Source organism: Blennius ocellaris (genome assembly GCF_963422515.1).
Source record: "Blennius ocellaris genome assembly, chromosome: 2".
NCBI classification, from domain to species: Eukaryota; Metazoa; Chordata; class Actinopteri; order Blenniiformes; family Blenniidae; genus Blennius; species Blennius ocellaris.
This window is the reverse complement of record NC_137651.1, coordinates 32469147-32484625: the sequence shown is the minus strand read 5'-3', so window position 1 is coordinate 32484625 and position 15479 is coordinate 32469147.

Below are 15479 nucleotides of genomic sequence, written 5' to 3'. Positions count from 1 at the left end.
TGATACAGAAAGCAGAGGGGAACGTATGCAGCATCTACCTTTAGCTGTCTTCGTGTATATTTACAAGAGGGGGGCCAGTTCTACTGAATTCATTGTAAATCAGATTTGGAGAGTATTTGAATCTGGAATCATGAAGATGATATCAGTGATATGAGTTCCTGTGGTTTTCCCAAAGTGATGCAGGTGAAGACGGCCAAGGTCCCCTTTCATTCTGGTGCAACATCTTCACACAGCAAGCTGTTTGATGCTGTGATATGAAGGCCTGTTGGATTCAGATGTATGTGTGTACAGATGATCAGTGTGTGTGTGACACTAAAGAGGAATCAGCCCACTGAAGCAGCAGATGATGTGACTGATGGGTCAATCTCTCTGAAGATGAATGTGGATGTAGGGTCTGTGATGTCACCCAAAAATTTCAAAAAAGGTTCTTTACACTTGAATCCAGACTCTCTTCTCTTCTCTTCTCTTCTCTTCTCTTCTCTTCTCTTCTCTTCTCTTCTCTTCTCTTCTCTTACTGTGAATTTGGTGTTACTGATCAGAAAAAGAATGCTGACTTTCTTCACTGCACCTTAAAGCCTCCGACTCACTGTGCAATTTTTAGCCATTGCAGATAAAACATTGCAATCGTGGGAGAGTCGTGGTGAAATCTGTGGTCATGGCTAACCGGTGGCCATAACTGTAGTGTGAGCCCGGTTCGAGAAAGGCCATCACCGTGGTCATAAGCCTGCAATCAATATCAGACAATGTCAGATATTTGGGGATCGTAGTTGCAGGAGCTGCGACCTGCAGCCTGTTTGTTTCGTTTTGACGCTGTGTGTTTTGTTGGAATATGAAACTACAACAGATAACAATAGATGCTAACGTAAAATGCTAGTAAATATGAGTACTTTAAGCTCCTTTGCAAAATTACTATCCCAAGTTGTCTTCTTTCGCTCTCTCTCCGAGCCACGACTTCATCCATATTTTCCTCCTGCTCCTTTATCTGTGAGTTCTTTCCAAACCCATAAATACCACAATGGCAATGCTCCATTCATGTTTATGTTCACGACGGGCTATTTCTGCACAATCATGTGTTCTTGCACAATTACATTGCATGTGTGTTTGTGTATTGACTCTGTGCAACACACACACACACACACAAAGCAAAAACACAAGAAGAGTCGTGTATTCTATAAATTAATAAGTCGTATCCTCTGTGTTGCTGAAGGCACACTTAAAATCAGTGTCATGAAGAGAAAGATCAGATTGCAGAGTGCAGATTACCAATAAGGTTTTCTAAAACGTTTTTGATCCACCAATCATGTTCCCGCACATCAATGCCCATTAGCTGTGTTTCATTAAAGCAGAAGTATTTAGATGGTGTTGTGTAGGATTTGGTTGTTATTTTTGTTTTTGATGGAGCAAGAGTCGTAGCAATAGTGACCTCCAAATTCGCTGAAGAGCAACATTCTACAGTCAAACTACCATATGCTAGATTTTAAAACCCATGTTAGCAGCTAATGAACTTAAAACTGCTAACATTACTCATTGGGACGAAGCTTTAAAATGTACTTTTTTTCCCCTCTTTGATTAAATTCAAGTATCAAAAGTTGATAAAGTTGACTAAATTTGGCAAAAACTTGAATGTACATTTCACATTAAACCTAGTAAAAGTGGAGTAGCTTTGTACTAAATAAATCAGGTATAAAATCATTGACGTGTAGCCTGTTGAGAACAGCGTGTGATCGTCTGCGTACAGGGAGGACTTTGGGTGATTAAATGGGTCTGTGTTTATTTGCTTATCTCGTGTAAAATGAGACAACTTTGTGTATTTAATTCAGGGAATAAATGTTTGACAGGACAAATAAAATGTAATTATTACATTAACATTTTAATATAAACATCTTAATAATGATATCCAAAAGCATGGCTAAATATAGTCAAAATGTCAACTTTGTTTTTATTTGTTGTCATTTAAAGATTTGTTTATACTTTATTATATAATAATCGGCTCTTGTAATTGTTCCAACATGAAACTAAAAATTAAGAAGAGAACGAAAGAAACAAAAAGAAACAAATAAGTTCTGACACTTCAGATCAGTCGTATTCATTATGTATAATTCCATTTTTAACAACTCCTCCACTCCAGCAGAAAGCACTTCAGATTTCTTGAATAAATGGTCAGATTGTGAGATGGTTATCTTCCTAAAAACATCAGCTACCCTCCATCCATCAACGACTCAAACACTGGAGTGTTAGTCATAAGAGGAGCGGGGGACTGTATGTGACCAGGCAGAGATGGGCCCAGATAAAAGGATTCTGCCATGTCCTGATTAGATCTGCTCCTATGTTTGTCTTCCAGTATCAGGGATTACATGATTTATTAGAGTGCTGCCGGGACTGTGTGTTCCCGGGTGCTGGCTCTCTCACCCACAGCCCATAGGAGAGTGCATTCCAGCAAACCCCATGCAAATGAACCCCCCCCCCCCCTATTCTCAAACGTGTCCCTAAAGCTGGTTTAACTCCCTCCTTTCCACCTAAAGCACCTTGGGGTGACTCCGATAATTTTCACCATTAATGAGCTCCATGATTGCAAATAAGCAACAACGAAACAGCCGATCAATGAACTGCCAAGCGTGAGATTAATTTGTTTAATACAGGCCAATTTATTATGTGTGCTAAGTTTGTTTTTAGTTTAAGGAGAATGCTCCATACTCTCTAAAACACTGCGTTTCCATGAACTTCAGCACAGTAGCAATGAGTCTGAGCGAGATGGACCTCTTTGGTAATTATATTAGTATTGTATTAGTATATATTATTATTAGTTATGGTTAAGGCAGATTTCTAGAAAAAAATACAGTTTAACAACAAGCAGGCAAGATTAGCATCGCAGCTATATATTTGTATATTTTACTAGAAAGTATTCTAAGAAATGGAAACATTGGCCATACAGCTAAATAAGAAGTGAAATGTCTGCAATGCTGATCTATTATTTTACAAAGTTGTCAAAACAAAGGAAATTGGAAAAATGAGCTGACAGAGCATGTTCAACAACAGTGTGAGGCGGTCTGGGATCGCAGAACCTGGTTTACTTATAGATATGTTGTAATCTGCAGGACACACACCATTCAGTAACACACTCATGACCACCAGCCTAATATTGAGTTGGCTGCCTTGTGTTTGATGCTTTGTGTCTTGTGACAGGTTTCCATCAGGAGAAACTTGAGCCGGCAGCAGTTGGTGGATATTCAGCACAGCAGAGCAGGAAGGCCTTGCAGCAGCTGCAGGATGGGATCTGTGCTGACCCACTCCTGAAACTCCCTCGAGTCCTCGCTCCCGAGAAGCGTTCTGCTTTCAACATTGTGAACAGAAGATCTTTTTGTCCACCTTGCTGAGATTGAAAACATGAAGACATTTTGCTGTGGCTTGTACATGTCTGCAGGAATATTTGAACAGCCTTGGACCTACATGCAACATTTACACAAACCATAATATCATTCCTTGGTCCTTGTACATAAACACACTTTCATCATATTCTTCGGTCACACACATTTAAACAATTAAGAAACATGACTGTTGTCACTATGTGATACCTTTATCCACTCATTATTTAACTCATCCATTTCCTTTTTTTGCAAATGTTAGTGTAAAGTCCTGTCCACACTGTCACCATGAACATGGCTCAAAACTATGTAGTACATATACCAGGCCTTTAGGTGACGGTGTATTTCTGTGTCAGAAATACACCAACTATATAGAAGAAAACAAGGTGAATCCTCCTGGTCATCCTCGTATTTGAGAAATCCAAAATGTCCCCTTACGAAAGCGACTAGTATCAGCAGCTTCTGTAGCTCCACCTGGAGCAGGTCGTCCGCCATGTTGTTGTTGTTGTGTGACGTCACGGAGAGCATCGCAGATATTCACACATCTTGTCCATCCAAATGTCAAAAATCAGGCAGCGTTTTCAAATTTCTCCGCTCTGGCACCATTTTTTTTTCTTTTCTTTTTTTTAAGATGTTTTGGGGTGGGTGCTTTAGTGAGGGTAACATAGATAACGCAACACGGAGAGCTGATCAGAGCAGTGAAGCAGCTTGTTTATCAAGTATCAACAACAAAAGACATACTGTGAGCAAGAATACGTCAGAACATGAAGCGAGCAAAGGCTGCAACAACTAAAGGCTTGCTTTGTGACATTTCACAGCATCTTGCACCAAGCATTATTACCTTTTCATATTGTACTCAAACATATTTGCACTAAAACACAGGAAAATGTTTGGAGTTAACTTTAATACAAATGCTATGTATTCATATTGCCGCTCCACCCCCTCCAGATAGAAGGGGTTATGTGTCAGACAGCAGCAAAGTTAATAGGAGCTCATAGCGTTAATGACACAACACCGTCATGAACAAGAACCCTGTTGCTCTATAATCCCTAAACTACGATGTAATTTTTGTGCCATTTGAGGCCCTGTTTACGTGACATTTCAAAAGAAAACATTTTGTTTTGAGTAGAAAACACTGTAGAAATAGGAGTGGTCTGTGCAGGGGAAAATGAAGGGATTAATAAAGTTGTATTAGCTTATTAGTTTAGTTTAAAACTCCCAAGTCCCAGGAGAATATAGATTGAGAGTCATGACGCTGGAGGAAACTTCTGATTGTCCTTCTACTGAGCAGGTGCAGAAGGATTACTCACTATGACCACGGTGACCAGTAGCAGCGTTTCCACCCTCTACAAGGAGATGGAGCCCAATTGTTTGCAAAAAATTGCATTTTGAGTGTCTTTGAGCGCCGTTGTTCTTTAAACAAGCTCTCAAGCAAAATCTTGCGTGCATTTGAAATCATTGCTACGTTATCAGACCCTCAGTCCAGTTTACCAAAGATAACCTGATGAAATAATACTTTAATGTGGTGTGAAAACTGAATGAAACAAAACCTCTGACTCTTTTAAGAATCAAGATTCTTATTTTCGCTTTTCTTCGTGGCTTGATTTTTTTGTAAAGAATTACCAAATCAGACGAGTAACACAAGTACGTGTGATGCAGTGTTAAAGGTGGTTTCATCATTCTATGGAGAATTAACTGCTCACAGCTTGTGTATCTGTGAATAACATCGTCCAGAAACCACCAACTTTAACCCTTTATCAGGCCAGTGACCAAACAGCAACCTGTGCATATCTAGATATGTAGAAAACATGGCAGTTAATGATAATGGTGTGTTTGGACAGTCACACTCACTGCCGGTAAATTGTATTAGCCTTCAACAAAAAGGTGAGGGTGATTGTTATCAGATCATATATTGTAGTGAGAGGCGACTGCTGATGAACCATCACGCTAAAATACCAGCAGCTCATCTACCTATTGTTGACCATTTGAATGCTGATATTTCGGTTTAGAATACTTTGACACAATACATAGTATCTTCAAAATAAAATGCCCAAACAAGCAGGCAGGATGGAATATTTCTTTATTTGCAATTTGGTTTTTTTTCTTAACAGAAAAACAGCAAAGAATGAACTGGAGATTAAGTAACAGTGTTGACCATGTAATAATGACACTGAGTCTGCAAAATACAATGTGACGTCAAGTAGCTGCTCCTCCCCGTCTTGCTTCTCAACCTCCTCTTCTTCTTCCTCCTCCTCTCCCTCCTCTTCCTCCTCCTCCTCCCCCTCCTCCTGTGGGGTTCAGCTGGGCGTCCTAAGCGGGGTCAAGGTGGGTACTTTCCTCTGAAACTGCTCCTGACCATCAGCCTGCCAAACGGGCTAATTTACAACCCACCCTGCCACCCCCAACCCAACACACACACACACACACACACACACACACACACACACACACACACACACACACACACACACACACACACACACACACACACACACACACACACACACACACACACACACACTTTCTCTTTCTGCTGCGCTCTCTATTTATCTCGGTATGGCTCTTTCTCTCAGGCTGGGTGTGAAGATGCCAGCAGCACGCTCCAGTGGAGACAAATCAGACCTTCCTGGCCATGTCATCGTAAAACATCTCCCAGTAAGGTTGCGACCTCTTCACCCTTTCAACTCATCTGCAGGCAGAGTGAGTCGGGAGAAAAGGAGGCTCTCCATGCAGTGGCATAACTACCCACCCCCACACACATTGTCCCGAAAGGAGAGGCGAGGAGGTGGGCAAAGAGACGGAGAACCTTCAGAGAAAGACGTGAGCAGAGATGGAAATGTAACTAAATACTCCCAAGTAAACAGAGAGAATGAATACAGCGGCCCGTGTTAAATGATCACATGACTATACACACACAGACGGCAGAGTGTGATTTCAAAGCTCACAGTGAGCTGCTTTACCTTTACATTGCAGACGACATTTCAAAATGTATTGCCTCTGGTATTGGGTGGATTGAGCCAACTATTGATAATGTTGACACCCATGTTGGTATCAATATTGAATGATACCAGTGCAATGAGATCAGTACTTAGTTTTATGTGTGTGCATGTGTGTGTAATGACCATAATGTTAGTCTTGTGGGTGTTAAAAAGAGGAATATTCTTCCACCAGCAGCCTCTTCCCTTCTCCCTCCATCAGCGCCACATCAGAACCAGACAGGCAAGTTTCTGTTCCCAGCAGACACCAGAGTGTCGCCACGAGTGAGTGAGTGAGTGAAACTCCAGAATGAACCTGTTTCCAGATGGTTTGGGTGAAAACGTGGGAGCAGATTACACCTGTTGGCCTGTTGCTCCATCCTGAACACTGCACCTTCTTCTCAATAGTTCGGGAGTGAGAGTTACTTTTGTACACTTGGTAATGTAAGACATTACAATGTACTGGAGAAAAAATTTTCTGTTAGTGTTGTTTCAACCAAATTTTGTATTATGATGTGTACCTGTAAACTTTTCCCAAATTATGTTCTAAGTTTACCTAATTAATAAACTAACAGAAAAAAATCATAAAAACTTAATTGTCATCATAATTCAGCCAGATCTAGCACATGATGCATTAACCTGAAGAAGAAGAAGAAGAAGAAGAAGAAGAAGAAGAAGAAGAAGAAGAAGAAGAAGAAGAAGAAGAAGAAGAAGAAGAAGAAGAGAAGAAGAAGAAGAAGAAGAAGAAGAAGAAGAAGAAGAAGAAGAAGAAGAAGAAGAAGAAGAAGAAGAAGAAGAAGAAGAAGAAGAAGAAGAAGAAGAAGAAGAAGAAGAAGAAGAAGAAGAAGAAGAAGAAGAAGAAGAAGAAGAAGAAGAAGAAGAAGAAGAAGAAGAAGAAGAAGAAGAAGAAGAAGAAGAAGAAGAAGAAGAAGAAGAAGAAGAAGGTGTAGGGGATGGAGGAGGTGTTGGAGTTTGGTTCTGGGGGATGGAGAAGAAGAAGAAGAAGAAGAAGAAGAAGAAGAAGAAGAAGAAGAAGAAGAAGAAGAAGAAGAAGAAGAAGAAGAAGAAGAAGAAGAAGAAGAAGAAGAAGAAGAAGAAGAAGAAGAGAAGAGAAGAAGAAGAAGAAGAAGAAGAAGAAGAAGAAGAAGAAGAAGAAGAAGAAGAAGAAGAAGAAGAAGAAGAAGAAGAAGAAGAAGAGAAGAAGAAGAAGAAGAAGAAGAAGAAGAAGAAGAAGAAGAAGAAGAAGAAGAAGAAGAAGAAGAAGAAGAAGAAGAGAAGAAGAAGAAGAAGAAGAAGAAGAAGAAGAAGAAGAAGAAGGTGTAGGGGATGGAGGAGGTGTTGGAGTTTGGTTGTAGGGGATGATCACAAAACGTTGTGTTTCTGTATGCAGGACAACGGTGCTCAGAGCCTCTGACATGCAATATTGTGGAAATGCTCCAAGGTGGGACTTTTAAAAAACAATCTGACTCCGTTGCACCAAACAGAAAATGCTTGAACTGTGTCCTATATAAATGGAAAGAAATGGAGGAAACACTCCTCCTGGTCATCGTTATCTCAGCCCCAGTAACTAGTAGTTCTGCACATGCTCAGTAGAGCCCATCAGAACAAAGTTTCCTCTGTGGTGTTGTGACTCCCCATCCATATTCTCCTGGAAAGTGTTTCCAGTGTTTCTGTCTGTGTCAATGCGATTTGTGTCGTGTAGTTGAAGCATATTTGAAACGCTGTGAAAAGGACATTTTCCTCGCTCAGATATAAAACACTTCTTCAATGACTTTATATTTGCTTTAGGTATATTCCAGTTTTCCCTCCGCAGCAGTTTCTGACTTCTTAGTTTTGAAATGTGTTACATGCTTCTAATATCAACAGTACAATTTTCTGAGGTTGTTCTTTTCTGTGGTTTGATCCCGATGACTCTGAGGCGGTGTTCTGGTATCTCGCTTTACAACTATCACTTCTCAAGTGGTCCTTTGAAAGCCCATCTTTGTTGCATACAGCACGACTCTTGACTCCTGGATCTCGAAACAGACTCCCTGTTGCTCGACGCTGATGGAGCCATCAGCGAGACGCTAGGCAGGGTGCACTTCTTCTCATGGCCTCACACCGGCTGCAGAGCCTCACACAGGGAAACACTAACAATCTGGCCTCCCTCCCACTGTCAGAGCTCTGCAGCCAGCAGGGGAGTGTGTGTGTGTGTGTGTGTGTGTGTGTGTGCGTGCGTGCGTGCGTGCGTGCGTGCGTGCGTGTGCGTGTGTGTGTGTGTGTGCGTGCGTGCGTGCGTGCGTGCGTGCATGCGTGCGTGTGTGTGTGTGTGTGTGCGTGCGCGTGCGCGTGCGTGTGCGTGCGTAAAAGGAGTGATATTTGGGACTGTGAGCTCCAACATGGAAAATCTCAGATTCCGGCATGGGGATTTATTTGCAGCTAAATAGTTTGCTCCATGAATGTTAAGGTGGCCTGCTTTCAACAAGTGGGATGTATTTTTTGCATATAGACAGCCTATCTCGTGTCCTTCCGAGAAACAGAGGCTGTGTGCATCCAGGCTGTTTGGTCAACTATGAATATTATTGCAGGCAAAGCGAGACTGCAAGACTTTTGACAAAGGTCGAGGACAAAAGGGAAATGGGGTCGTGTGGTGAAATGGTTAATGTGAATTTTAATAGAGGCGGCAATGTCATTATCTCCAAATCCTCTGAGCCCTCTCGACCAGGGGGCTGCGCCGTCGACGGCCACTTTACATCCCGAGCGCGTCAGGCCGAGAGACCGGGGGCATGACTGCCAATCCCATCCAGAGGATTTGTGTCCTCTTCCACCAAATTCAGTAAGCACATGCAGGCTCATATAGGTGTTGAGAATTGAGGAATTTGTCTGGGAGGCATGGTCAAAGTCAACGAGCTAGTTTTTGCCTTTCAGCCACGGGAAGAGGAAACAGTGTGCAGGCCTCTGGGAAGACAGCCGGACCCTCCTCCCTCTGCCGTCCGGTGAAAGCAGAGCCAAGCTAAAGGAGAAGCTGCCTGCTTTTAGAAGGAGATGAACACTGTCAGATTTACACACTGCCACATTTTCCACCAACCCCTGATAATCCCTTCCCAGAAATAAATTGTCTCATTAAAATGAAATGTTGCCCATATAGGTTTAATAAATTGAAAACGCTTGTTTGAATCCTCCGTAATTTGGATAGAATCCCAAGCATGTCGCAAAGGCTGCGGCAAAATAAGATTATTTGCTGTGTATTATAATGTATGCTGCGGGTTTTATGCGACCAAACAGTGTCAGTGAACCCCCCGATGAAATGTATGCTTATTTATATGCAGTTATTCAGGTATGCAGTAAATTCCAATTACTTCTTAAGATTTCTATTTAGCAAGTGAGGGAATATGACAGGGAAGCTCTGTGTTTTGAGCGGCATTGTAAATCTTGTTAACTCTTTGTGGTGTGTTTGTGTCAGGTAGTGAACAGTACATCAGGTTTTAACAGCTGGCTATTAGTTGTGTATGGAGGTGACCTGCTGCTCTCTGCTACTTCCAGCTATTGCCAAGATACACTTTTGACTCAAGCAGATGTTTCGGAGGATGTTGCTTCTGTCTTGTAAAGACCTTCAAAATATTTTAGTTCTTAAAATGCTTGTAATGGTAATATATACAGGAAGAGAAGAGCATATAAAACATGGTTTAGTTCTTCAGGCACTGCAGACTCTCCGCAGGCATGTTTCAATAACAGGAATAGCTTGAAGCTGATTTGTGTGGAAAATTGTAAAAACGAGATTGAGTGGACTGACGTGTCACTGCCTCCTGACGCAGAGCAAACTGCTGCCTCCTGGTTGGCATTTGGCAAAGAACAGAACGAATTACTTATATCCTCTGCATTTTTTTGGGGGGGATATTTATTTAAATGATGAAATAAATGGTTTGGTTTATTTTACATGTATGTCTTATTGATGATATTAGAAATGTAAGTTTATGATGAATTAGAAACTTTGAGATTGTGAGGGCAGCAGCAGCAGACTGTAATCCAGGCGAGGGCCTGTAACTAAACCTTGGAGTCCCTAAATCGCTCCTGGTCAACTCAGGAGCGTCCCGTGGTTCTGCTCAGTTTCCTACCATCAAGCTCATTGACTTTTAGTGGAAGATCGTTTCCAGCCAATACAAGCGTTGGACTAATTGAAGGTTTGCGTTGGGTCTGCTGCTGATCTGAATCATCTTAGTGTTTCTTTCCTCTGCTGTTAACAGTTTGACTGAATCTTATCAGTTAGAAAATTGTCACAGTTAATCCCCTTGGTTCACATTAATGTACCGAGCATTTCATCCTTAAACAGCTGCAGTTTTTAGTTTTTTTTTATACCAGCTCAAAGTGTAGATAAAAGTTAGAATATCAACAGTTTAAATACTAAAATTCGAAGTTTATGTTTTTTAATAAATCCTCCCTCCATCAGCCATATAATCAAAAGGACTTGGACCAGACATGTGACGGCTTCAAAAGGTTAATTTCACCACTAAGATAATTATTATAAGAACATTTTCTTTGAAGTGTTTCCACGCAAATTGACTGTAATGTATACCTGACATTTAGTGTGTGTGTGTGTGTGTGTGTGTGTGTGTGTGTGTGTGTGTGTGTGTGTGTGTGTGTGTGTGTGTGTGTGTGTGTGTGTGTGTGTGTGTGTGTGTGTGTGTGTGTGTGTGTGTGTGTGTGTTTCTCTGACATGGTGTGACAAGCAGTACAATACAGAACAGTCTGAAACTCAGGTTGAGTGTGTGTGTGGACACAGGTTCAGTTCCAGTGGAGCTTTCTAGGTGGAGGCCGGCTCCACCCTTCCACCTGACAGGAGCTTTCTAGGTGGAGGCCGGCTCCACCCTTCCACCTGACAGGAGCTTTCTAGGTGGAGGCCGGCTCCACCCTTCCACCTGACAGGAGCTTTCTAGGTGGAGGCCGGCTCCACCCTTCCACCTGACAGGAGCTTTCTAGGTGGAGGCCGGCTCCACCCTTCCACCTGACAGGAGCTTTCTAGGTGGAGGCCGGCTCCACCCTTCCACCTGACAGGAGCTTTCTAGGTGGAGGCCGGCTCCACCCTTCCACCTGACAGGAGCTTTCTAGGTGGAGGCCGGCTCCACCCTTCCACCTGACAGGAGCTTTCTAGGTGGAGGCCGGCTCCACCCTTCCACCTGACAGGAGCTTTCTAGGTGGAGGCCGGCTCCACCCTTCCACCTGACAGGTCGCCTCTGGGAGACACGGAAGGTTTTTGGACTCTCTCAGGCCGGCTGCTTTATTCAGGGTTGTTCTTTTGCCCACATAAATATTTGAAAGTCTGCAACTGGAGGGAAATGTTTCTTAATGTTTACTTTTTTTATTTTTAATTGTTTTAATTGTTTTAATTGTTGATTTTCAGAAAAATTCTAATTATTGAAAATAGTGTCCACATTCATTTTGCCAACCCACTTGTTTTTTTTTTTTTACTTATATGTGGACGCACATTGTGTATTATTTTGGTTCTTATCTCATTCATTCATGAAAACCTTGCGGATGAGCTCGTGTGTTTTCCTGTGGCATGTCCCTCTCCTGATCCAACACCGTTCTGGTAAATTCATTTATTATCACGTCTTTAACTGCGATCCTGTTCCGCCTGGTTATAAGCTGCAGTGTGAGATGAGGCCGAATGTTTCTAACACCCTCGGTGCTCAGTCCCCTCCTTGCTGGGACCCCAGGGGCCCTAAATCCCCCCCCCTCCCGCCCCCCACACCCCGCCGCCACCGCCAGCCCCCACCCACCCCACCGCACCACGTTCAGCATGCCGAGGCGAGCCGCGCTTTGCCTATGCATTAGCCATCCATTTCAGCAGCTGACACCTCTCCAACATTAAAACCGTAAGGCAGAGGTAAAATATCTCTCTCCTGGCGAAAATAAAGCTTTGTCTGCCGCTGATCTATTGGGTATAAAAATAAAGCCGCGGCTTTGATGCGGGCTTTACCTTATGCGCGCCTTTGCTTTTGCGCACACAAAAGCTCCAATAAAGATGTATCGTGCGGGATTGGCCGCGATGCGTCTACACACAGCATCACTCACTCTACTTCTTCCTCCTCCTCCTCCTCCTCCTCCTCCTCCTCCTCCTCCTCCTCCTCCTCGCCTCTCACGTCCCCTTCTATTAAAAAGTCGGACTGAGCTGTTTGTTATTGATCAGCCGGTGTCGATAATTATGCAGGGTTTCCAGCTAATCGGCTTCTGCCAAAGTTGTGGCCGAAAAGAATCATCAGGAGGCTTCTGAATCTTCTGTGACTTTCTCTTTTGTCTTTTTCACGGGGTTTACATGTGGACACCACAGAGCCCGCTATATTATTTGTGTGTTAACTGTAAGTGTAATAATAAAAATGTTTTCCTCCTCTGCTTTATGACTGGCCCGCAGCTGCATTTAACAAAAAAAAAACATCATAGACAGATACGGCGGTTCCGGGAGAGAGATTGTTCTGTTACTGCTCATCTACAGCCTGGCAGAAGAAGGAGAATGAAATAAAAATATCTTAAATTCTGTCCAATCGAAGATGAACAGCTTTTTTTCCTCCTGAACTTACAATGTAAAGACGTTGTTACTTCTGTTGACGACAGTGCCAATAAAACCGAGTGTGACTCATGTTATCTGCCTTAATAAAATAGTTTGTTGGTCTGAATTATGCCACATAAAAGCAGTTTCACAAATTAGCAGCCGGAAATCTCTATAAATCTCACATTTTTTGTGATATATATAGAGAATTTGTGCCACGACTCCTTTTGATTTCTACCGGTTTTTTTTTATTTTTTATCGAGGACATTAAATCTGTGTTGCACTAATATTTAAGATCATGTAATGCAGTGGCTTGTCTAAAATAAAAGCTACCTCAAGGACATTAAATGTTCTTTTGTAATGTTGTTTTTTTTCCTAATATCACGATTTGATTTCTCTTTCCTTTTTCGTCAGATTTGCAGCTTTTCTCTGGAAATTAGAGGCAGAGTTCTAATGAATAACCTGGCTGCTTCCACTCTCAGCCGTAATAACGTCCCATCGTCTCGCCGTCTTCATGGGCCGCCCTGCTCTGCCCTGCTCTGCCGTATATTTCCACGCAGGTACGAGACGAGCAGCCCTCCCTCTCCTCCCGCTGCTGGAGGGCAGAGACGCGCCGCCCGCGGCGGCGGGCGGGAGTCGGGCGCGCCGCTATCTGCCGCTCCGCAGCCCGCAGCGCGTCCCCTGAGCTTTGGCCAGCGGGCGATAATATCTCAGAGGGAGTGGTTATCGTCACACATTATATTATAATCATTAGTGATCCCAGCCCTTTCACCTCGACTGCAGAATAAGCCGGGGAATGTCATTAATCTAAACTAGTTAGAAACTGTTTTAGAGCTGCTTTATGTACAACCATTCCTCACTTGGCCACCTTATAGCATTTTATCTGAGAAAAGGCCTGTAATTCTCCTCTTTCGTTGTAAATGTGGATACCCTGGGAAGCTGGAGGTCTTTGTTGAGCTCCCCCGCCTGCTCCAGTCAGACCATGAAGGTTGTTTTACTGATTTATTCTATTTATGAAAGGGGGACTATAAGAAAGGGGTGAAAAAAACCGACCTTTGTTCTGTTGTGCAACTAAACATTAATATCATTTAGATTTAAAATGTGCATATAAATCACTGTTGTTTCAATTGAAACAAGGCAAAATTGTGAGAATTATCAGGACATGTTCAGAGAAGGTAATTTCATATGGGACGAAGGAAGGTGTGTGTGTGTGTGTGTGTGTGTGTGTGTGTGTGTGTGTGTGTGTGTGTGTGTGTGTGTGTGTGTGTGTGTGTGTGTGTGTGTGTGTGTGCGTGCGCGCGCAAATTTAACCACAATTTATAATAATAATAATAATAATAATAATAATAATAATAATAATGATAATAATAATAATGATAATAATAATGGTATTTTGTTTCCTGGGCTGAATTCGCCCCCTAGAGGAGTGATCGGGACTCTGGCGGTTGTTGGCCTTATTTCTGTCCGAACTCGGATTTCCCGGCTTCAGACCACGGAGTCCTCCCATCCCCCCCAGCCCACTGACTCCAATGATCACCTGGATTTGGGTTCAGATGCAGCAGCGGTTGGTTCTGGCGCCTTTTGGTTATTGACTGTGTGCGTGTGTGTGTGCGCGTGGGGGTGTTTGACCGAGTGAGAAGGGACAGCTGTAGGGAGATGATCTATAAATCCCATCGGATTTCTCAGCAGGGCCGGCACCGGAGTTGGGAAGTCTGGAAAAATGTTTGCATAGAGTTGCTGCTGGCTCAATAATCCACGTCAAGTTCACAACGGCATATGTTTGGCTGCCAATACTGGGGCGGGGGGGGGGGGTGGGGGGGGGGGGGGGGGGGGGGGGGGGCAGACAACTTCGTCAGTCGATGGTGGTGGGATCCTACGTGTGTGTGTGTGCGTGCGTGCGTGAGTGTGTATGTGCGTGCGTGTGTGGTGTCCCTGTTTCTGAGGCCTTTGCTGCAGGAGTAAAGCGCGTAGCGGGCGGATGGATGAGGGCGCATCGGATATATGGAGTCGAGAAGGGAAAGGAGCAGAATTTAATGGAGGGACGGAGGAGTTATGCAGTGCAGAATGATTGACACACGGGGCAGGACGGGACACCCACTCCCCACGAGCCCACGAGCCCACGCAACGCCTCCTGGAGCGAACATGTTCGTAACAACAGTCAAAGCAAAGTTCACACTCGTCTGTTTGTGCAGGAAGGAAATGCAATGGTTTGGTCAACATAAATGAGCACAAATTCATTTTGTTTTCAACTTTCTTTACTGCTTTTTCTCATGTACTTGGGTAAAAAAATAGTGTAGAATTTCTCTGTCAATAAAATTAATTTTGCAAATCTTTTCTACTAAGCAGATTGTGATACAAGCTACAGAAATGATATAGTTTCTGCCAATTGTTGATATATATATATGTATATATATAATGTCTTTTTGGTTGACGTTTTCTCACAGGTGAGGAATTCTACAGTTGCGCAGGAATACAGCAGTCATTTTTTTTTATCAAATAAAAATGAAGCAAGAATTATAAACTGCTGCTCTGAATTCCGATTATTATCGCGACAATACCTATGTTGAAATGAATAAACTGTGGATCGCAGTGCATTGCCTTCAGCCAAGCCTGTCCCAC